We start from the raw sequence: 25,595 nt of genomic DNA, 5'->3' as shown, positions 1-25,595 counted from the left end.
ACGAGACAAACAACCACACACACACTCACTCCTAAGGAAAATTTTAGAGACACCAATTAACCTAACACCCATATTTTTGGAAAGTGGGAGAAGGCCGGAGTACCCGGAGAGAACCCACGCATACACAGGGAGAACATGCAAACTCCACATAGAAAGGTCCCAGGCGGGAGTTTCTTCTCAAACCATTATTGATAATAAATTCAGTTCACAAAAACCTATTTCTCTATTTCGCAATTCAAATAGGCTTAGTCTGAAAATTGAGAATGTAAGTACTTCCCACTGTAAAGATGTATCAACAAGCTTTGCAATTGTTCCATATTCGTCGAAATTCAAAGTAGTTTTTTTTCCTCTAAAACTTTTTGCATTGAAAGGGTTTTTAAGTGGATGTGTCAGACTACTTCAAGGCCAGTGCTTCTGTTGTTTTTACAAAGAGAAAAAGAATATAAAATACGTCATGTTTCTTTAGAATACATGTGTTGATAACCCACTATGGCTGACAATTTTCTGAGAAATCCCCCTCCTGGCTGCTCTCTTTCATTTGGTTTTGCATCGGGTGCGCATGCCAACAGCATCTACATTTAAAACAAGCAGATGTGCACTATAGAAGACATGTAAAAGAAATGTATTAAAATATATTTCAACTGTCTGCATTGATCCCCATAATGATTATCTTTAAGACACTTTTACCTCTTTCTATGCTAAATTGACAGTAACTAAAGGGACGAGACTTTGATAAATGTCGCTTTTTTTCAACTCTATGACAGCCAATTGAGAGAAAATTTCACATGATAATTCAAGTTGAAATTGTGATACAATATAGAGGCTTGCATAAAGAAATAGCTTGCCCACCAATATCATAATATAGATAGTCACTTAAGTTAATAGACAATAGGCTCCAATGTTCCATCTGGTAGAAGCATCAGATGATGAAAGGAATGATTGAAGAGAAGAGCAATGCACTGAATTTTTGAGGCATCGAGCAAATGGTGAAAATGGTGTAGGTTTTTACTCTCACATGCAGTCTGGAGTGACATCAAAATCAGTTCTGATCTTAACCAGCCTGTCCATATGCAGCTTTGATGAACTGATAGGAAAAGAAGTCCAAGTTTATCTGAGCTGCTAGGAAGTTTAGCTCTGTTTAGCTTACTAAAAATATGCTGACAGCTCTGACGGAGTTCAGGATTAATCCGGAGAAGGAGTGGTTTATAACACACAATTCTGCATTACAAACCTGCAATCCACATGTAGCTTCTGACTTGTTGGTTGTGTAGAAGAATGTAGGACAGTGTTTACCATCAGACCCCAACTGATCCTGCGTTAATGAAGTTACCACTGCTATGCCCTGAGCATAATTTCACACATGGCATTCAATTTAAAGCAGCACTTGCTGTTTCTGATGCTGTGTGATGCTGCAGGTATTCATTACATTCAAACAGACAGAATCAGACACAAAAGCAGCTGTGGGCCACAGATGGCTCAACAGTATATTACCAATGTTTCAGGAGATCAGTCAAGTCACATGTACAGCATTATTACTTCAAGGGTCAGACCTATTTCAGTGTTCCACATTTGCCTCAGTAATGTTGATAGTCACACACACTTCAATACATAATATAACTGATGCAATAAGAGGGGAAGTAAAAGAAAGTTGATTTGTGATGTTGGAAAGCTCCATTTGCTTGCTATTCAGCGGACTAAAGCTTTAAAGAGGTTTCTGTAGTTTTCACTCCTGACGAGCATCTCTGCAGAGATGTGAATGAAAGCCTCAAATGATGGAAACTGTTCTGCTGAATGCATGATGATTTTACATGCTGTAATTTACATAAGTGATCGGTGTGCACCTTGCAATGCAGATGCATATACAGACCACCCTGTTCAGTGTTCATTATTTCTGTCCTTTTCTTTTCTCCCTGCTGTAACTTTATCCCAACAGGTTGAGGTAGATTGCTGGCCTTTTTTGTGCGTACACGTCTACCAAAGATTTCTGCCGATTAAAAGGAATCCCGAGAACCAGCCCTGAGGTGAAAGGTCTGACCACATCTTGAACAAACAAATTCGAACAAATTGTGCTCACTTCTGTGTTTGGTTTATTCTTGTGAGGATCGAGTCAGCTATAGCGTATGGTATACCGGCTCATGGTTGGCTAAAAAGCCAGTGATATAGGGTGGATTGAATTGTTCTCAGTGGGTTGCAAATTACCTTAGCTCACTGGAGAAAACTCCTCACCTTTAACATTAACACAATCCATCTAATCAGTGCCGTAACCAGCATTGAGGACACACAGGTCATGACCTCGGTATTTTCCCCGTTTTTTTTTTTTATTTTTTTTATTTATTTTTTTTATTCAGAGAAATGTCAAATTAATATAAGATGAAAATCGTTCTGACTTTGATTGGTGGAAAGATCAGCATGCATTCTCATTTGTTTTTCTGAAAATAAAGTCCACATAATCCCTTTATCATCACGTTATATTTTAAAACTGAGCGGAAAAATGCCACCCGACTTCTTTTTTTTTTTTTTTTTACGCCACCCGGCATTGGAAACATGTTTATCATATTACGCAGCTTCGACGCGAAAGTCAGCTAGGAAATGGAAGCAAGATGAAGAAATCTACTAAACAAACTAAACTCAGCTTTTGAAAGCTAACTGGGCAGGGGAAAAGAAAGAGAGAAGGAGGTGAGTTCATTTCGCCAATCGCCAGTGAGAATGAGTGACAGTTCATAATGTTCATATGCGTTCAAAGCGCGGCTTGGAATAGGAGGATGCTAGATCATTGTCCTCAGCATTTCAAGCAACAGTCACAAAGCCCCTTGGTTAGGATTTCGTTTTCCAGTCGGCACAAACACACTGCACACAAATCTCTCTCTCAATTCGATTTTCCAAAAAAAAAAGTAGCGACCTGTAATGAAATTATTGGGAATCGTGACACGGCTTGGGCTGTTAAGCTAACTTTTTTTTTTTTTAATCAGGGCTTGACAGTTTTGTGCCAACTGTGGCTAGTGGTCATTCAGCCTCACTAGCTACAGTTTTGTTCAGTGCTATATGGCTTCCTACATGTAAATAAAGTAGACTAATAGAAACTGGGTCAGAAACTTATATTTTTCATTTTACTTAAAACAATTGATGATGCACACGGGGCAAAATAACAGAATGAAATACCCCGTGTACTCTCTCATATGACACAATCTTGAGGCTAGTTGTTCTGCTCATGGTGTATTATGAAGCCAAGTTTTACCAGCATTTAGCCAGTTGTCAGGCCCAGCATGATACCTATGTGTTCTCTGTGTTGAGTGAATGGATTGAATTGAGACTATACATCTAAAATACAGCCAACATCTTGTGGTCTGTTTAGCACATTCTACGATGTTAATTTAGTTGGTGGATTCAACCAGTTACTTAGGTAAAATGATTGCATTTTTCCTAATGAACCATTTGGATTTTATTGCAAATGGTGTCTAAAATTTTGCACATCGGTTAGACCAATAACCCAACTCATTCATTTGACCTTTTAGTGGGTCATGCACATGCATGGTGATGATGGTGACAATAGTAATAATAATAATAATGTAATATTAATAATAACAATAATATTAATGGTGATGCTGATGATGATATTTTAAAACAGATGACACAGGAGAGGATGAGAATGAGGGAGTTGAAGAGAGAGAGTCAGTAGAGGAAGAAAGGGGAAGAACTGAGTCTCACTCACTCAAATACTCTACTTTTGTGATCACATTGTTATAATAAACTTGTTCACCTACATATTCACCTCCTTGATGGGCTTGTGATTTACCTCTGTTTATTCACATTTCCAAACTGTATTTTAAAAAGTCACCATATTAGGATGTTTTTTTTGTCAAATAAGATTTATCGCAATATTTGACCTCGGTATTTGAAAAATCCTGGTTACGGCCCTGCATCTAATCAATTCCGGTTTGCACCTAAATTCTCCCCATTCTCCAAAAGTGTATTTTTGTAACTTTAACTCATCAACTAGATATGTACTATCCAGTCACATATTATTTTACAGGTCTTCACAGGTGTACCGCATTGACAAACAATCCATAACAAAACTGCATGAGCTTAATTATGCAACGTGGGTCTGTTTTCCACTGAGTGATTAATTGAGGCTGGATTTACTGTGCATTAACACCTAATTAGATATTCCTCCCCTGTTAGAGTCAGAGAAATCATCCTTTAAAATAAGAAAAGAAGGTAAAATAGATTTCAATCAATGTATGAGAACAGATTTTTGGTCGTTGGCCCTGCCATTGTCTTCAGAGCTACAGCAAAACACATTAGTGAAAAGCCAGGCTGCTCCTTTGTCACTCAGTTTTTCTGCCTATTTGTAGTGATAGAGTGGCTTGAGTCTGTATTTTTGTTTTCTTGGTGACCAAGCAACTGCATTTAATCTCGTGGGATTTCAACTTAATGAACCTCATTGATTTGCCCATTGATTTGTGTGGAGAGCGAGCAACAAGATAGGGAGAGGTGTTTTGACACTGGAAAAGATGTCTATTATTGCAGAAGAGTGGTCTGTTTGCTAAAAATGCTGAATATTTGTGCAATGTTGCATAGAAAATAGGATTTCTTATCTCTTGGTATAGACGGTTCTCAACTAAAGATATTGTGTAATCATTGTGCTCACCAATGAAGCAGACTGAACACTATTATATTTGCACATAGCCTTAAAAAGAAAAGCTTAAGTTCAGCTGTTGGGGATAAAACTAAGACCAACAAAAATATTCATGTGTTGGACATCATCTCTCCAGGTGCCATGGTCCACCTACTGAGGGGAGCTTGAAATAAAACAAAAAAAGAAAAAATCTCATTTATTTGGCAGCTGACTTCTTGTTTTTGTTGAATGATGCTCAATAAAAACAAGACTCCAGCTGCCCAATAAGTCTGTGTCTGTGGGATATTAATTTTATTTAATCAACCAAATGTCTCATTAGCCATTAGGGATCAGCTACGGTAAATTTTTTATTGTATGAATTAAAATACTATAAAGAAACAATGTATTATCGCTTGTTGTTTATTAGCTGATTTTTATGTTTAAGTAAACTGCAGCTGCTGTGACTTGTTATACCATGATGTGTCCATAAATACAATAGATATAGTTAATAATCATAAATACAATGAATTCATGTGTGACCGGGAGACGGAAAGTGAGATATTTTAAGTCATCATTTTGAGACTTACGGTTTTATAATATATTGGGAAAAAAAAAATTTGTTGTGATTTCAACATGCAACTATTGCATGTCTCTAAAGATGCGTGGACTGCTGTAAATAGTGGTCTATATACCTTTTCTCACAGCAGATATTTTGAAATGCTCCTGATCTTAACAACACATACTGAGTATTTGTGTGCATATTTCAACTCATACTGTCATCCAGTATTGAACTATAATATTGTATGTTTTCCTAATATGGTGCAGCCCTAATGGAATTCATGCGATCAGAAAAGAAAATGCACATACTGTAAGTATTAGCTAATGTGTATATGCTCATTTAAACCAATTGCCACCACCACAGGAGACCTGTCGTACATTTCCTATGGAAGAGGCAGGAAATAGAATCTGTTTCTCTTCAAATTGACAGGTTACTCCACCCTCATGGCCAAAGAACGGAATGGAAATGTACCTCATAATGTTCTTATGTGAAGGAAATAGAAGTAATTTGGTTGGCTATGCAGCTCTGATACAAAGCTCTACTGAAGCTGTGAATACAGAATCTTGTATGAATCATGTTGTCAACCGGTCAGACCCAAGTACACATATTATAAGTTTCACATTCAATAATGAGGTAGATTTTTACATATGCGTCAGTTTAGAATGTGAAGGCAAAGAAGAGAGATAGGCCACCTTTTGGCCCCAGGCGAGAGTAGACTACTTTAAGGAAGTCATTTGCTGCTCGATTGTACCTGCCTCAGAGAAGCAAGAATATAAGTTGAAATAAATTTGGAAGGAGATTAGAAATGACATTCAAAATTGATGTGGCAAGGATTATGTGTTTTATGTTATCTAAGGAAGCTTGGCAGATATTTGAGCTGTACTTCCAATATCTGATGATTCTCAGTTAAGTCATTTACACTGTCACAAGTCAGGAGTGTCTGGAGGTGATTGAGGAACATGGCACTAAATATTGTTTGCCAAATACAGAGGTTAGTTCTCAGTTACAAAGCTTTTTATCTTATTACATTCTAACATTTTTTAATATCAAGTATGCATCAACTACATATCATTACAAGGGTTTATAGAAGAAAATATTATGCCATTAGATCAAAATTGTACTGCAGTATAGGATAAAGCCACTACTTCATGTCTTCACTTGGATCATCAGTGAGAATTCTGAATGCCTGGTTCATATAGCTTTGACCTCAGATTTTTAGCGTGATTGCAGCAGAATGCAACACAAACTTACATTTACAAAAATTTACAAAACGATTGCTTTAGAATGACTCAGTCAGGAAAATTAAAGTCATCTGGTGACATACAAATAGATGTAATATTAAATCATTAAACTAAAGCAACAGTTGTATTTTGCGAGGGAAAACCCTCCAAAGATGACAGGCCTGTTTATTTTCTACTTTTGTCTTAAAATATCCAGTTAGTAAATGTGGCTTCATCATTTTAAACTGTATTTGTGCCTCATAAAAGAGGTAATCTTGACATGAGTAGACTCTAGGTAGTAGTAAACATGGTACAGCAACAGTAAAATAAATGAAATTATATCTAAGAAGGTTTTTCTATTTTTTTTTTCTTCAGAAAATGAAACTCTTGAGATTATCACAGCTGTCATCAGATAATCTTGACACTGCTACTTTGGAAAGTGGCTTTTAAGGTTATATGGACACTATACCACACCATTTACATATTTTGCATAGAAAAACGGCTTCATATGAATGAATATCCCCATAAATGCACATATAATCATTCAATACCTATCTAGCTACCATTAGCAGTGGTAAATAACCCTTTTAAATCCCCAGCACTATTGTGTTGGAGTGCCTTTTGTGAGAATGATATCAGCCTCACAGAGTGAGGAATGCAGCAGTCGTGATTTTAAAGATGAAATCACTCAAAAGGAACACTGGGTATAAGCACACAGCTCAGCTCAACGCGAGCTGACTGCAGCCGAAAATTGGCAAGTGACCCTTGAGACGGGTCAGTCCCAATTCACAAAAAGCAAATTGTGTGGAAGGCATTGATTAATGGGAAAGACACAACTCGTTATGGCCTTGTGGTGACATCCTTCGCTACCTCCTCACTATCCACATCTTCCTCTTACAGCCAAAATTAGACCAGTAACTAAAACAATAGTTCGGTCACGAATCTTAGCCTGTAATTAATGGCATCACACAGGTCAAATTGTCAGCATGTATCAGCTTATAATACAATAAAACAAGGGCAAGTAAAAAAGAACCCAAAATAGGTCTGACTCCGTACTGTATGCCACGCTCATCATCAAATACTGTTCACAGCTCACAAAAAAGGATTAAAAACACTTACACCAACAATTACACATGAAAAGTAATGCAAAACCTAAAGCATACAAGGAAACATTAAACACAACTACATTTACTACAGAAAAGTGCACAAGAAAACAAATTTCCAACAAAGATTTTTTAGACAAAGACCTTAACACAAAATAACACGACAGCATTTCACACTAAATATATTAGGGTAGGGTTTTCATTGGACAGCCACAAATCTTGGTTATAATCCTTCATTAGTCCTACTAACATGGCAGGGGAGTCCTTGAAGATTTCAAATTGCTAGAATTTTTAATTTTAAGATTTCTTTAGCTAAAATTACGCTTGTTATGTCAGGGACTTGTTTCTAATGCTGGTCAGAATATTGTTGATATGTTAGAAGAACCATTCCCTCTCATCTATTCTTTGAAAATGTTGTACTCTGCCCACAGTCTATCGAATTGTCGAATACAAACCACTTAGATCTGATACTTCAGTTCATAGTGTCCTGCACGAATGCCACTGTAAGATGTTTCTGCCCTGCTGTCCACAAAAAGCAGCAGCATCAGGTAGTAGTCAACCTCTTGTTTATTAGGTTATTTTATTGGCCACCTCAATAGCTGTGACAGCTCCGGCCGTTATTGAGTTCGGCTTGTTTTCACTACATCCTCTGCAAACTTTGACACCTGATTTCATTGAGGGAGATGGGATTTGAAAGGTGGGGGACATGGGTCAACAAGCCCACTTCACCACATCGTCTATATACTGTACCTGAGCAACTGTTGGTGAAAAATGGTTTAGTTTCTCGTCCTCCTCTATCTTGCCTTGTCTCTCTTTCTTTCGCTCTTCTTGACATGGGCTTGTTTTATCCTTATTATTCAGGAATTCCTTTAGTTTTATGTTTTATCTTTATCCATGGAGTAGCACAAAATTATGAAAACAGTAGTTAAACTCAAACAATGCAAATAATTCAATGAAGGGACCACAGTAACACATACTAGAGCAAAGATTTACTGTATCCACAATCAGTAATTCCCTCCTCTGAAACAAACGCACAGACATGTTAATCACTTGAAAGTATTTATGCAGAATAAAAAGCTTTATCCATTATGAGGCCAGCTTAACACCAGGAATATAGCGTGGGACTTGAGTGTGCTTGATGGACATGTACCTCAAAAAGTGAAGGCATGACAGTTGCCATAACTTGACAACAGTAACACGCAGCTGCCATAATTAACTGAAAATTGTTCACTTTCATCATCAATCATCATCATAACAGGTAAGATACATTTTATAATTCCCAACTGATCACATACTAATGCTTGATCAAGAGCTCTTGAAACCCTTCACTTATCAACACACAGTGTTCCTTTTAACAATCATTTTCTGATGTATAGGTAGCCTAACTGCTCTACTGCTGAATATTGTTAGTTTTCTTACTGCGGCAGTAAGTGACGAACCGGCTACAGAAATAGTAAATGGTGACAGGAAAATGACATTCGATAGTTCTGGCTTATGAACAAGTAACATGAACAGCATAAAAAGGGCAGAGGGGAGAAGGGGCATTAAAACCTGACTCCCTAATCTGGAACTTGTGCTCCAATCCAAATTTGTGTGTTCTGGTTTTCACTTTCTTTTCTGGCTTTCTGTCTTTATTTTTACACCCTACACTCTGCACTCCCAAGTTACACAAAAGTAATAGGTCAGGGTTAGGAGTTAAAAGAAATATCTTATAGAAAAATCCCTCTTTTTCTGTTCTTGGGAACATATATTAGGGGGTTTGAAGTCACCAGGAAGTGAAAAACTCCCCCAAAACACAACCCTGACACTTTGTTTTAGTGCCCCTTTGTTTGAAAATTGAAAAAGGAAAAAAACCATGTAACTCCTCTTGTTCAGTCCTCCTCTACTGCTAAGCCTCGACTTAGCAAAAGACTTTAAATGTGCAGCAAGCACTTTTCATCTAACCGTTTAAAACATTTTTACTAACTGAAGAAATTGAGCAACAAAGAGGGATCAATTACAACTCTAAGTGCCTGAACTTCAGACTGGGGAGATGTGAATTTGGTATTTGAGAATGAATATGTCATGGTTTGTTTATTGATTTTTTTAAAATTCGTTTAGCAGTATACAACTGGGCTTAGGTAACGAAGATGGCGCACACCGGCTTCCAAGGAGTTATTCCTGTTTCTTTTTGAGAGATTAACATTATTGTTACACACCATCACTTTGTCAACTTAATCTTCTCAAGTTGAACGGTTCGCCATGTAATTCTGACAACCTGCAGCTGTGTGGAAAAAGGTGAGTTTCCGGCTCAACACTGGTCCCCTCCTCAATCTTGTTTCTACAATAAATGCTCTTGGTTTGTTAACATTACATGAACGTCATGTTTAGGTGTCACACTTTGTAGAGGAGCTGCTGTCTTCACCAGTAGGGCAGGGTTGAGCTCAATATCCACCCCGCCAAATAGACCACTGCCAGCAGTACCGTTTCAGTAGGGGTCAGAGAAAGGGAACTTTGTTTAAAACCAACAGACATTTTGACTGAAGCCTGTCTAATACAGCTCAATAAGACCTCATGAAATGTTGTTATATTGTGAAAAAACAAAGTGCATTGTATGCTGGGAGTGAGAAGTGGTTAGTTCAACAGATCACAGCAGCCCTCACTTGGCTTTGTTACCAGTCAGTCTCTGTATAGGCAGGGATTGATAAGCATGCAGATTTTACCTCACAATAGTTATCTGTCTTCTTGAGTGCTTTAGTAGTACTTAAGTGTTGCAAAAAAGTAGTTTAAAAGGACTTGTAAATTGTCTAATCAAAGATGCTCTACACACCACAGCATGTACTGTATAAATATGTTGTATTTTTGTTTATTTATTTTTAGAAAGAGTTTTCTTTGATATTCACTTTAAATCCAAAGTTGCTTCTGCCACTTCATGACTCAATATGATGTTGAGACCAAGGCTCATGTCTCATGATTTAGACGTTATCAGTGCTGTCGGACGTGGCTTGAATCCAATATAATGGAGAGTTTTATATATTATTTTAATTAATTCCTCCTACAGTTCATATCGTTTGACCCATGGGTTAACATAAAGGCATTTAAATGCCTTTTTTTTTTTCAAACCACATATCAGTAATGGCAATCTGCCACACCACCTAAAGATCTCAAGGGCCAAACACTGATTATTTTCTTCATTTCTCTTTGCGTCACTTAACCTTGGACTCAAGTGAAAGCTTAACATAGGGCAGGCCTGTAAAGATAGCTCATCTTCTAAAGTTGTCTCTCTATGAAATCCATTTCATTATCATTCTAATTTGGAGTGTCGCCAGAGAAAAAGTAAAAATAATAAACCTCGTCTGGTCGTTAAAAAACACAGTTACTGATGCTTTTTAAAGCATTACTTTATTACTCTGCCTCAACAGAAACCTCTTATAATTTATCTAATATTTTATTGTTGAAACAACCAGAACCAAATGAGCCAAATCCTTGGCACAAACTCTGCTGACGGACATGTAAACCAGCAGTAAGCAGGGGGAGTTCACGGAATATAAAAAATGCAGTGCGCTTTGGATTTCGTTTAACTCTGAATATCGAGTAGGTTTTCTTAGTTTAGTTTTGTATTGGTTTTTTTACCTTTAAATTTGGAGAGGGTGTCCTTCAGCTCCTTAGAAAAATACCTCAATGTTATAAAAGCCCTGGCTGCTGAGTGACTGCGGTATATATGTATACGTATATACCATATATAATATATATATAATATATATATATATATATATAAATAAATAAATACATACATACATACATACACACACACACACACACACATACATATGGTGAACTTTCTCAACACTGCCCGGTCTTTTCCACAATAGATGGTATAAATGTTTACTTTTCCTTGCTCTGTCAGAGAGAATGTGGGTCATTGTGCTATCAACCAATTAGTCTCTCACAGCACAATTATAAATATTCACTGAAAACATTAAATATTGATTGGAGTGTGTTAACTCTAAGCTTCGATTAAATTAAAACAAATATTAATCATATGCTGGCACGTCGGATCGTTTTAACAGATCTATAATGAATGCCAACAGAGAGCCCACCAGTTTGGAAGACCCTTACCCGATTTATGAGTGTCAATTTGAATTTTAAATGCTGTGGTATAAATGGGTTTGTTTTTTCAGTTCAGAATTTGCATAAGCACATCCCATATTTGCTGTCTGAAGAGAGAGGGCTAGACTCTCCTCTTGCTGTGTAATTGCTGACCTTCCATACCTTGCCCTTTGTTGGAAATAGATGGCGTTCCATCATAAAGCTTTTAAAACTCATCTCAGCTTCACTCTCTAGTGTTAATGGTCCTCTTCATAGGCCTTCAGTGAACCACAAGAGAGGAGAAAATCCAAATGTGAGAAAATGTCATTGACTGTGAAACAAGCAGTGCGTTTTATGGATTCTGAGTAAGATGTAAATTCCATTGGCACAAACATTATCAAAGTTCAAAATGTCATTTGGACCACGAGTTACTTTTCTTTTAAGTCAGTTACGATTTTACATTTCTAGAACCCACAAACGCATGTAATCTCAGTGTTTCTTACATAACCATTTTATGTTACCTGAAGGGAATGATTCATTGTGCAAAAGCACAGCACTTACCTTATCTACCAGCAAATAAATTTGCATTTGAAGTGTTGGTGGAGGAATAGGTCACTGGAATGTCCAAGTTTAACCCTTGCATCAATCTATCATTGATAATTTCACCTTGGTCACACCAGTTCCAGCCTCTTGTGAGATTAAGGTTTGGGTATAAGATACAGCCAATCAAAACCCTGCATATTTCCGATGTGGCATGTTTGGGCACGCCAAGTTTGCTGAAGTTGAAGTTGGCTGTTTCTTTAGAACATGGCAGATATATTATTTTCATTAGTTATTTATTTTTCATCCTGGCATTGATGAGGAGACTTCCATTGGAGATAAACATTTTTCTTCAAAGTAATGGTCAAAAGTTTGAACATGCCTGTTTCAAACAAAGTAATTAGATGCTCCTTTGCCTGACATGCTCAAGAGATACACCAATTGTGTAAAAATCATTTGTATAATTGGTCATACTTTTTTTAACCTGGCTTAGATGAAGACATCGTGCATTAGATTTAACATAGGATGGTTTTAGCAAACCAACTTGGACCATATTAAAATGCCAAATCAAATTATGAAATCTATGTATAGTCTGCATTAATGGAAGATAAAAGTTTAAGTGTTATAATGTGCAAATTGAACACTAAACTGAAATAGGATAACTCTATGAAGATAATAATAATAATACAAAACTAACCGAGATGAAGCAGCTTCTGTGCAGCAGAGCAAAGGCTGAATTCAAATTGCCCAATCATTCACCAAAGAGTTCAGTATATAGTGGGTCAGCCAGTTTGTAGTGTTTTGTTCAAAATGTCATCTGAAACTTTACTTTATATTACTCCAAAAAACTCATCTCATCCACTTGCAGTATACCAAAAGTAGTGTACAAAGGCTGTAGCTACACTGCATTGGTAGCAATAGACCTTCATGCATTGCAATCGAGAAGCTCCGACACATTTAAATGCATATTACCCAAAATATGTAGATGAAATCTGCTCCTGTGAAACCATTGATGTCTTGATTCTACCACTCCTGGTTTTGACTATGTATCCACATGCTCTTACATACCCAAGTAAATGCAAGAATATTTTTTTTTCCATCATTTTTCTCATTATTATCTGCTCACTTCATATATGAACTTGCAAATGAAACTGCAATTTCATTAGCTGCTGATGCCTCTTAGATTATCTCCATAGAGCATCAAGCTGTACATGGCATTGATGGTTTTGTCCCTCTGTGTATGTGTCATTTTGACCTGTTTACATAAAAATCTTATACAATGCCACACTTAACAGACAGTGAAAATAGCTAAACACAAAGATCAGATTAGTCTTAATGGAGTTGAGCATTAAGGCTTGTATAATGAATGCAGCTTTAGAGAAAGCTGGGACTAATGTATTTCTTCTTCTTTCCTCCTATAGACTGTGCTAATCTAACCATTCCCACAAGTTCAATATTGAAGAGATACGAGTGGTATCAGTCTTCCTGCCTAAAAAGATAAATGTATGTTCCAAAATATCATCTGGGTCTAATTCAGAGAAAACTGAAATCAATATCATCTTTTCACTCTGTAAACAAAAATGTTTTCCCCAGCACCTGAAGACCATGTTGCATGTATTCAGTTGTCTGAGCAGAGCCCAGAGGGCAACTGTTTGTTCGGACTGTTAATCATCATCGAGCTGTAAATGGCCACTCTGTTGTGAGGGGAATCTCAGAGCGTAATCTCGCCATGCAGGGCATAATCAGAGACAAGGTTAATGAGAGTTTGATGAAAGCATATGCCTCACACGCGGCAGTGGTATTGCAGAAAATAACAATGACAATGAGTTAATGGTGCAGGTCCAAAGGCAAACATAAACAAAACACAATCACAAAAAATGCCAGGACAGAATCAATTTACTTCATTTCACTCACCTATTTGTCAATAACATCAGTCGGCAATGCCTTCCTAACTGATTATTCCAGTCATACAGTGGCAACCTTTTATGGCAGGTACATGCTACTGCAACGTCTCTTGGCAAGCCATGTGTTTTCACCTGCTCATTTACATGCATATTTAGTAGAATAAGTGGCATTAACCGCTTGTCCAGGATGACAGATGATGTTAAATCAGGCTTGACAGGAAAAGGCCTTTTAGCTGAATGTGATGTGAGTCCATTCACTTTACTGAAATCTAGTTTGCAATCATTCGGTGGGCAGTAGCCTTCCTAAAGCCCAGCTGTAAGGATGCTCTGCTCATCCAAGCAGAAGCTTAACGACATAATGACCAAATACTCCAGATGGACTTTATAGAAATGTGTATAATACAGGTAAAAAATGTGTATAATACAGAGGTAAAAAAATAAAGTCAAATTGCTGTTTACTAGAAAAACAGCTCTCCTAGAATTTTATTTAGATGTAAAATGTTATACTGTATTTGGTAGTGGAGAAGTTCAATCATCAACTGTCCTGAAAACTTTTTGATTAAGTAAGTTTCATGTGTCACACATTTGGCATTTGTAACCACATCAAAATGAGTAAAAATCCAGCAGCTTCTGCTGCCTTATGGACATGTGTGCCTCCGCAGATATAAATGTATTTGAAACATGGCTGCTCCGTATAGGCTGTGAGGTCATGGAAAAAAAATGCAGTCTGGCTAAAATCTTAAACATCTCTCATTCTATTGAGTGAAATAAATATTTGGCCGTAATCACAGTAACATAGCTACCAACAGACTTTGTGAAACCTCTGAAAATACTTGCAGAAAGATGCTTCCACTCCGAGCTGTGTGTGGGCAATCCAAAAATGCAGACGAAGGACCAAACCAAAATTTAACAAAATGGACAAATTATTTTTTCATACCAGTGACTTGACATCATTGTGAAAAACATAAATGTAGCCTGCGGTCTGACCTTTCAAAGTGTTTTTTTTTTTCGTAGTTCAACAAATTTTACATCACTTCTAAACAACCATGTCTGATTTTCTACAAATGTTCATAAATTCCAATCTCAGTAAGTTCAGTGAAGGTTTAACAACCTTACACAATACATCCTCCAAACTTCTCTATGCACTGACCCATCCTATAATCTCTGATGATGCTGTTCAGACAAGATGGCTCCATTTTTTTTTGACTGATTACATTGCAGTGATTACTTTTGTACAGGGAATACGTGCAGCTAAAGTGAGTGAGTTTATCTAAGTTCTAAACAAAGATAACTGGACTTTGCTGCCAAAAAGTCGCAGATATTTAACCTCCTGTCGGTAATTTTTTACCATCAGAGGTAAATCATCTTCTGCGTGAACATCTGTGACAAAGTGGGTGAGACTAGTGATGTGGCGTTTGAAGCGAGGCCTCGGAGCATGTGTCGAGCAAAAAGGGGCGAGCCAGATGAAGCGTTGGTTCGAGGCTTGTATCATTTCCATAAAAATCACGTGACTGATGACAAACGAGGCCTCGGATTCAGTGTACACGTCACTGATTCATTTTGAGCGTCACTATCGCATAAAAAGGGTTTGAACCTTGCGGCACTTCGAGGGTTTTGAGTTGGCATTTGGTATTGGTGAGAGGTAGAGTGTGCGTTAGTTGTATCAGAGTTAGTGGTTAAGTTCAGTTATTATATCAGTCACATCATCTATTATTATTATTATACTGCATTAGAATATATCGTATTTAGGTTAGAATAGTGTTAGAATAGTTATATAGGATATGAACCCACATTTTTCGCGGGGGTTACGTTCCAAAAAGAACCCGTGATAGGCGAAATCCGTGAAGTAGTAACCTTTATTTTTTTTACAAATAACTACTGTAGGCCTACTGTAAAATAATAATTTTAATCATCAATACGAACTGAAGGCTTCAAATTGCGGAGATCAGCACCGCGACCCGAGTCATTGGATTAGAACGGGAGAAAATGAAAAATGATTATGAAAAAAAAATACAAAGTACAGTAGGACAAATAGTGACTCACGTGTATTTCACTCCTCTTCTGACTGAGCCGCTGCATCTTGACAGCGTTTTTTTTCTTCTAAAGCCCGCGGTGCAGGTGTGTTTTTTCGAGAGAAGAACATAGTTATTGGTAGTTGTTGTCGCTCTTTTTTCTTCTGGGCATATTAAACCGCAACGTTATTGACAAACATTTTTTTAAATAAAAACCCATAACTTATATTTGTCTTGTTGCGCATACTGCTCTGTTACTGTTTATTCCTGACTCCCGGTCCCATAAGCACTTTCATACTCCCAGTTCCATAAGCACTGTAGTTAGTGTACATCATTGATATATTTTATTTGAGTGATCAACACCATAGCACTCAATAATACTTCCATATATGCAGTTTTCACACATTTATTTTCATTGAACCACAGTGACAACAATTGTTTATCTTATATTGCAGGATGCTCTAACTCAGGGTTAATTTAGTCTGTCATATATTCCTTTTGCACAGCAGGTGTCACTAGAGAGACCGTTTCAATGAGGCTTCGGGAAATTAACCTTTTGGCGAACCTTTGGGCTGGAAAGCCTCATTGGTTCATGAAGCCTCGTTTTGCCATCATTAGGTGAGACCATTTGTCTCATTTATTAATATCATCTTTAGTTCGCCGTACTTGTTTGTTTTCAATCATTTTACTATCAGTAATCATCATTTTACAGATTTTACATTTTGTTTTATGTTTGGTTATATTTCATAGTTCAACATCTTTGGTTTAAATAAACACTGACAAGTATTGTTAAATTCAGTCATAATTTATTGAATTATATTCCCTTAGAATCAGTTAAATTAATATTTAAGTGTGCTACTCACCGTACCCACCATGTGCTCAGACACAAAGGCAGGAAGTGCTGCAATATTTCTGCTTTTATATTCTGTGGAACATGATTGGGGGAGGTCATTGGACTAGTCCACATCAGGAAGGTGAGACATATTAGGTTAAGATATTATTTAGGTTTATTTGGTATTTAATTTTGTATGGTTAACATGTAGATGAAAAGGTAAAACAGGTAAGAGTGTTTTTACTGTAATGTGTATGAATTGTGACATGTGAAAAGTGAAATGGTGAAGTTAAAAGCCAGTGGATTCACCTCCTCTGTTGGTACAACCAAGGAGGCAGTGCCAAGAGAGGTGAGGGTATTTAAGCAGTGGCTTTGGTCTGTCGGGGAAGGAGAGGGAGTGCAACCATCGTGCTGATCGGGTGTAGCAATGTACATTTGATTTAATTTCTTTTTTGTTTAGTTCTAAGTTGAGTTTTATTTAGTTCAACTAAGTTAACTGTTCAGTTATATTTCTTGTTGTGTGTGTGTGTGTGTGTGTGTGTGTATATATATATATATATATATATATTTTTGCTACACGTGAAGCAGGCACATGCAAAACACCTTGTGGTGACTTTTGGACAAACTGCCGTGAATCTGCCTCCTACTTATGCCGCTCTTGTCAGCTTCCCAATAACATTCATTTACCTAGACTGTAAAAAAAAAAAAAAGTTAGTGTTACACTGCTCTGATTCCTCACAGCCCTTGCAGTAATGGTAAAGAGTTTTTGGATGGTACATGAAATACATCATTGTCCTAATTGGCTTCATGAGCTGCACCTGTGGAGGTGTGCATAAGGCATGCCTGGTGAGGTTGGGAGGTCATTACTCTCGCTGCAGTTTGGCTGTTTGTACTGTGTTGTTTGTGGATTTTTTTTTTTTAACAATGATTGGCTATTTTATGATATAAACCTTCTTCTAAGCTCATATATTCAGTCTCCCTATGAGTTGGACTTTTATGTGCACATCAACTGTTCTTGTGATTAATTATCCTACAGTCTCAGCTGCACATCAACTATTGTGTTGGAAATTTGCACTTTGAGAACAGCTCACATTGTGAAAAACAAACAGTAACTAAGGATATGAATTCAAATAAACAAATTCACATAACAATACCTCCCATATGACCATCCGTTATGGCTGAGCCTCACTGAGTTCTATTTGTTTAAGCTTTTAACTTTAAAGGAGCCTGGATAGAAACAGCACCTGGAGATATGCCTTCAATCATTAAAATGATATCAGAGGGATTGTTTCAACTTAAACAAGAAAATGCTGCTCATGCTAAGGATTAGGCAAGCAACCTGTTTCTCAAAGAGATTAATTTGAGTTTTTCCTTATTATTCTCACACTTATTCTCACATCTTAAATTTAGAGAAGTATTTGTACAGGCAATGGACATGAATCAGTGAATTATAATCCACAGAAAAACTCTGTGGCCTCAAAGCTATAATAGGGAAAAAAAGAGCCCTCATTTTTGTGTGCCCAGCACCACTGCATGGATTGGAGTTAGGAGCACCCTGCTCCACGCACCAGTGGCGTGCCAAGAGTGTTTTTAAAGTCAAGGCGCAACTGGCTTGGTGCACCTGTGGTGTCCTAGTTTAGGATGATAGAGAATAAAAAAATACATAAACTACTTGTTTGTTCATTTGAGGTCTGCAGCTGCCTGTCAGCATGAAGGTTTTAGTGGTTATTTCCCAGCAGTCTGTTGGTTGATACACAAAATTGTACCAGCAGATTTGCCACGGTTAGTTTTCATTTGACAGTGTGCAGCATCACTTCCACTAGACACTGCAGATGAAAACACAAACCTGCTGCCTTTAGATATCTATAAAAGACTCACCAAAGTAAATGAAAAGCCCTCCATACACTACTAAATGTTGTAGATAAAAATGGTGGTGAGAATGAGTCTTTATTCTCCCAGGCATTAATGAATTAACCATCACACTTCCCTCTGGGCGAACTGAAAAACAAAAAGAAACAATTTTTTGAGAAGTTTAAATGAGGGCATTGTCATCAAAGTGACCAAGTATTTATGGAACATGAGCGCACTGAGCAAGTCAAGCATATGGGCAGCAGGATACACACTCCCCTTCTTAGGCAAGATTGCAGTGCATTGCTGGATTGGTGTTGTCACTCTCTCAGCAGTACCCCTCTTCCTGCTGTGGAGCACAGTAATTCACTAAACTGATGCAATAACTTCAGTGCACTATGGGAAAATAACCACTAAATTCTTGCATACCTCTTTTGAAGTCATATCTATTTACCAATTTGTGATAACAACTCAAGAATTTATATCTACTCATAACCAGTCAGCCAAAGAGTCATTAAATGTTTTCTTTTATTCTCTTTATTTCTCGTTTGTATCATTGAAATGTTTTTCTTTTAAGTTTTTTTTCTGTTGCATTATTTTCGAGCGAAATAGCATCATTGATACCCCCTAGGAACTCTTTTATGGATTACCTTTAAAGAAATGTCAATAGTAATTACCGAGACAGCTTATCTTTACGCAGTGCTTCACTGTCCTTCACAGGAAATAGTGTTAGCTACCCCACAGGAATCAGTGTTAGCTGCCCCACTGCCAATTAATAGAAGCAAACACCGACATCAATTATTCAACGGGTACATCATGTGCGACAGTCTGTAGCACTCATACTGCGTGAAACTTTCATCTTAATTCAATTAAAACCTCAGTCAGTAAAATGTTATATATGTTCAATATGAAAAGGAAAGTGTTTTAGTTGAAGTATAGTACATTTCCGATGAAAACATAAAATTGTAGATAGCATATGTGAAAAATACACCGCACACAAGGGTCACTTGTAAACTGAAACAACTTATATGGTCTTCTATGTTTTTTTTTAGTCTTAGCTTAAGACCTAAACATCAAGCCGCTCAAGCCAGTTTGAAAACCATCAAATGTTTGGAGCATCTGAAGGCAGAGTTCCCCCAGCTCGGCTCTGATTACAGTACGGATACATCTGCACTGACGTCTAGTTTCACTTTGGAGAAATCCGGCATTACAATAGTTGGCTTGTGAAAACCAGTTTCTGGGCTGTTGCACTGGGAAATGAGTTGTGAATTAAAACCTTGAGGATTTCAAACTACTTTTTGTATAGATTCAGGTACGTAAAGCAACACAAAAGTCTTGATAATTTCAAAGTGATCTTATTATTATATGAATTGCCATTTTCCCAATATAATAGCAATTGCATATTACTTCTTAGCTACAAGTGCTGAGTTTTCACATAGGTTGATAACTGAAGTTCGTTTGCCTACCGATGTGGAACATACTTATTGTAAGTCGCTTTTGATAAAAGCGTCTGCAAAATGACCGTAACGTAATGTAATGTAATAACTTTTAGACTATGTCATACAGAAAGGATACATAAGGCTTCTATTACTATGTTTGTTAATGTATTGCATATGTGAAAAATCAAATGTTTTGCAAAGTAACATTGTAAAGGGGGAAAAAAAACATTCCAACATGAGCTGCTACGCAACAATGAAGTGTGTGTCAGCATCTTTTATGATGGTAGCCCCATGTAAATGTGTAATTACAGAGACTCTTTGACTGCCATCAACTCCTCTGGGACCAGTATTAATCCCAGAGATCAATGCTTCCAACTCCAGATATGCAGAGCACAGCAATCCATCTGTCAGCTTGGCCACCTTTGGAGTCTACAGGGAAAGGAGCCATTGATGTTTACCTCTATATGCTAATATAATACATACATTTTCTGTGGAAATTCACTTGTTGTAACTGTAGCTTGAGAGCTGTTAATGGCTTGTCTGACAGAGAAAATGCTCATTTATGCTTTATGTAAAACTCAACTTGATAATTATATTACTTTGGTCATGATTTTGAAACATTTTGTCCTCGATTACTGATTTATTTATTTTTTTTTGTTGGTTGTTTTTTTTTTGTATCGGATCTCACAAAAAATGGGAAATAAGCCCAAGCTCTTCAAAAATACATCACATTGTGGTGGTGTGTTGATTACATGCTTGTCTGACAAACAAATGTGAAATGTTCTTCACCCACTATGGTTATTGAGGCCAAAGGTTTTTTTTTTTGTGTGTTACTGGTGCATAATTTTAACACATAACTTGCCTTCAGCACAAAACACAGTGGCAAGAAGTAAGTTTGTTTCACATATTTCATATTTTTCCCCTTCAGTAATATGCAAGTACATGAATACATGATTTAATTAATTCAGCTGTAAACAACATCCTGGCAGTAAATCCACAGATACCATTGAATGTCTGATTTTGATAACAGTGCCATTTAGAATAAGAGAGCGATTAATTAAAAGATTGAAATAGACTCTATGTTTATGATCAGAATCAGCCAGTCTTACTGTCATTCAGTGTTGGGTCTCAAATATCCTGAGTGGAGCACCTTTACAATCTACACTTTCCTCTGCAGCTTTGGTGTTCACATGAGTGTATGTACATACATGTGTTTATGTGATAGACACTCAATGCTAAGATTCTCATGATTTGGTCAAGATTCAGGTAAGAGTCTTCTTAGGCTTTGAGTGACACCTCAGCTAAGCCAAAAGGAGCAGCTTTAGCCACAAGCAATATTAACCAAGAGCCTTCATTGAAAGGAAGAGCCTAGTCCTCCTTTCCCATGAATAGACCAAGCCTGTGCTGATGACCAATGTAAAAATTGAGCATTGAGAAACAAGAAAATGCCATTTTTGAAAAACTCTGCCTAAAGTAAAGGCACTACCACCAGTTTACTGCTAGATTTAAAAAATAGCAGAGATTTCGAGTTCCTGAAACTCGACAAACAACAATGCACACACAAACTCATTCAAAGGGCCAATCAAGAATCGTCTAACATGCATTTGTTGGACTGTAGAAAGGAAGCTGGAGTACCCCAAAAGAACCCATGGACATACAGGGAGAACTTGCCAACTCCACACAAAAAAGGGATTCAAACCAGGAACTTTCTTGCTGTGGGGCGACTGAAAACCACCTCAGCAGTATGCAGCCCAGGAGTGGAAACAACTTTGCAAATTGTGCCTGACTTGGGAGAGATTAGGATGATGTGAATCACCAGCTCTTTCCAGTCTGTTACTTTTCAAATTACACCAAATGAAAGCATCTCTGCTGACCAGGCAGTCTATGACATTATCTACCCTGTTGCTGCTGCAAGTATCTAGAATCTGCTGCCCAATACTTCATTTTATTTTTCAGTTGTGCACATGGTATAGTGTGTGGTTTTATAACTTTTGAGTGTTACACAAAAAGCAACTCTTTTCAAATAAAGAGAGTGTGTGTTTTACTTTCACAATTAACACCAACACGCTTATTGAAAACACTGTCTGGTCCTGACATGGGCTTTCTATTCATCCATTTATCTTTTGTACCTGCTTTGTGCTGATCAGGGTCACAGGGGAGTTAGAGCTTATTCCAGTTGTTACCGGATTAGGGTCAGGGTAAATCCTGGACAGGCTGCTCGTCCATCACACAGCCAACACTGAGACAAATGAGACAAACAACACAAACTCACATTCACTTCTATGGTCAATTTAAAATCATCAGTTACCCTAACATTAATGTTTTTGTACTCTGGGAAGAAGAAGAAAACCAATGCAGGCACAGGTACAACATGCAAACTCCATACAGAACGGCTCTACATGAGATTTTAACCCTTTTTGCTGTGAGTTGACAGCATTCACCATCGTGCTGCTGCCCCTTCCATGGAGCAACATTTGCTAATCAACTTTGTGAAATATTGCATGAAAACATAACGGTCTTGCTCTTTGGTGCCCCAAATGCTCTCCATTGAGTAATATATCCATAGACTAACATGTTAAGCACTCAACCTATCATCTGATTCCTGTTTATGAGTAAACTTCCTGAGCAACCTGTTCAGAGTTCTTAATGTTGCGATTTTGCATGTAATAGAATTGTTGAATGCAGAAAGTCTGGAAGATTCTTTTATTTTTAAGGAGACAGTGATGGTTAAGCTAATAGGCAAGAGTGAATCAAAGCGTGAAGAAGTTCTATTTGGCAATCATGTCTCGTTGACAAACTTATTCTCTTTATACCCACTGCCACTGTGAAAGTGGTTATAATTGGCTCCAATGAAGTGAGAAAAGTTAACTCAATGAAAGTATGACTCTGTAAAATGACAGTACTTGAAACAAAGACATCAGTAAGCATATGTATTTTTTATTTCAATCTACAGAAAGACAATGGCACAAATGGTGCATTTATTCCGTCAAACAATGTCAAGGTTTCAATGTTAAAGCCTTGTGATTATTTCACTCTATAGTAGATCCTGCTTATGGGGTTGCCAGTAGACTGCTGACAGGCATGTGTTTGTGCAGATATCCTCTTGATGCACCTGAACACATCATAACTGATGATTCCTGGGGTCAGCTGTGCCAGATGCGTGAAAGATGCCTATGTCTCACTTCTTTTCATCTCCTTTCAAGCCTATAGGTTATACTCACAGCCTCTGTGTTTGACCATTGTAGATTAAGAAGAAATTGCTGTTCTTCAACTGGTAGCTCTTATTTGTTTAAGCTGATAGGCATTTTCTTTAATTTGTAATCTGACCGTTTCTCTTTTTTTTTTACCTCCACGGGGTCCTTTCTCTGTAACAGAGGCGAATTGATTGTATCTACTATCTATTTTTCTCCTTTTATCAGTTTTTGTTCTGTTGCATGATTCCATTGCTGAAAGCTCCAAATAAAACAGATTTAATTTCCTCCTCTTCTCTAACAAAGGCCACCGCTTCACTTTCAGTGGGTGCAATAAGATATTCTGCTTTTGAGGCCTCTGATATCTGTATGTTATCTGGCCTCAGAATGGATGAGGAAACAGTTTCTGGAACCATCAGTTGCTTTCCTTGGTGAACTTTCAATTTCTAGTTCTTGCTCGTCCGTCAAATTGGGGGGCGATTTTTTTGCCCAAGGGTTTGCTCGAAAAGTATTCTAAAATATTTAAAACGTATCAATGAACACCCCCTAATCCTAATCTCCTCAATGCAATATTTGAGGAAAAAAATGTATTTCGTCTTTCTGGACTTCAATCCTTGAATTTGTGGGTTTTCGTTTTGTGATGTTCTGTATTCTGGAATGTTCCTGGTTTTTATTGTGTTACATTATCTGTGTCTTTCAAATTTGATTATTTCTCTTGTATTTTGAAAGAAGAATCCCCCTCTGCTCCTTAGTTAGCTTTACATCTTAATTCAATTAGTAGAGCTTGTTCTTTTATTCATTTAATTTAATTAATACTTTTTAAATCTGCACTCTGCTCTGGTTTAATCTTTGTCTATGTTGATTGCTGTCACCTGTTCATTTGTCATTACTCCCTCAGTAAGTTTTTTTCTTTTTTTTTTGTCCTTGATTTCCTCGGTTCATTGTAAGATCCCTGACGTCGTCGTCGCTCCTTCTGTTCTTATGGATGGTTTATCATTGTTATCCTGCTCTTTCTCTATTGCCTGTTCTGTTCCGCTCAGCCTGTCCTGTTTTCTGTTTGGACATTATTTTCAATTTGTTTTTTGGACTACGTGTTTGCGCAAAACCTTCTGTTTGCTTCATAACTTTTAAGAAATGTGACTTTAGTTCTTTATCTTGTGAGCTTTAAAGAGGGGTCCAGTTCTTACTACAAACTGTGACAGCTGATTAAACGAGTTCTCTAAAGATAAGCCTTGTCCAAATGCAGAAAGTTTCATTTAGAACAAAGCTTCTCTGTTATAAAAAAAATGTTATAAAACCATGATTTCAGGTGTCATTACGTCAAATGCCATTATGTCACTATAGCTTTATTCAGCAATTTATTGTAGGTAGTTTACTGTTCAACATACCACATATTCAACCTGAAAATTAGAATTAGGAAATCCAACCAGTGCATGTAAAATTGATCATTCTAATGACTCTTGAAACTTAATGACAGACATTCAGTCACATTGAGAAAGAGAGACATAACTCACTGACTTATGTGAAGTCTCATGAATGACAAACTTATTGACTTTGAATTCAAAGTCTGCAAGGTTCTTCAGTAGTGAAAAGACGTGTATATTGGCTGTGACTCCTTCTGGAAGATTGCAGCTGTCTCCTTGGAGACAATCTGGCCCCAGATGGCTTTTATTTTTCTACCTAGATTGATACCAATGAACAGTCCAGAGAGATAATATACCGATAACACCTTATTTTCAACATGGACATTTTGAAAACTGAGATTTTCCCTCCTCCCTTCCTAAGAGTGTTTTCACGCACCACTGCTTACAAAAATTGTTTATCCTTAGAGAAACACAAAACTCAACCTGAACAACATAAATTTCACAGTGACGGCTAACTGCATATGCACAGTATATAAGTGGTAATACTTGCCCTTTATTTTTGTATGATTTTGCTGCTTCATTTTTCCTACAGTTCCATCAAAATCTTGCAATATACATTACACTGGCAGTTTTAAACAAAAAAAAATACATATCAGAGCATTTTGAGCGATTCTATGCATTTTTGATTCATGCATAGAATTGAATTAGAATTAGAATTAATTAAAGCTTTGATTCATTCTATGCATCTATATTATAAAGCTAAAAATAGGCTTGATTAGATCCACATGTAGATGTTTGACAAACACATTTGATATTTGTTCCAGCCTGTAGAAAGAAGGGTGTATGCACATCCTCACAGTGCACTTCCATGCTGTGAAATATCAAATGTCTGTCTGTCTG

The sequence above is a fragment of the Odontesthes bonariensis genome, chromosome 7 (genome assembly GCF_027942865.1).
Source record: "Odontesthes bonariensis isolate fOdoBon6 chromosome 7, fOdoBon6.hap1, whole genome shotgun sequence".
Lineage (NCBI taxonomy): Eukaryota > Metazoa > Chordata > Actinopteri > Atheriniformes > Atherinopsidae > Odontesthes > Odontesthes bonariensis.
This window is presented reverse-complemented; position numbering follows the sequence as displayed.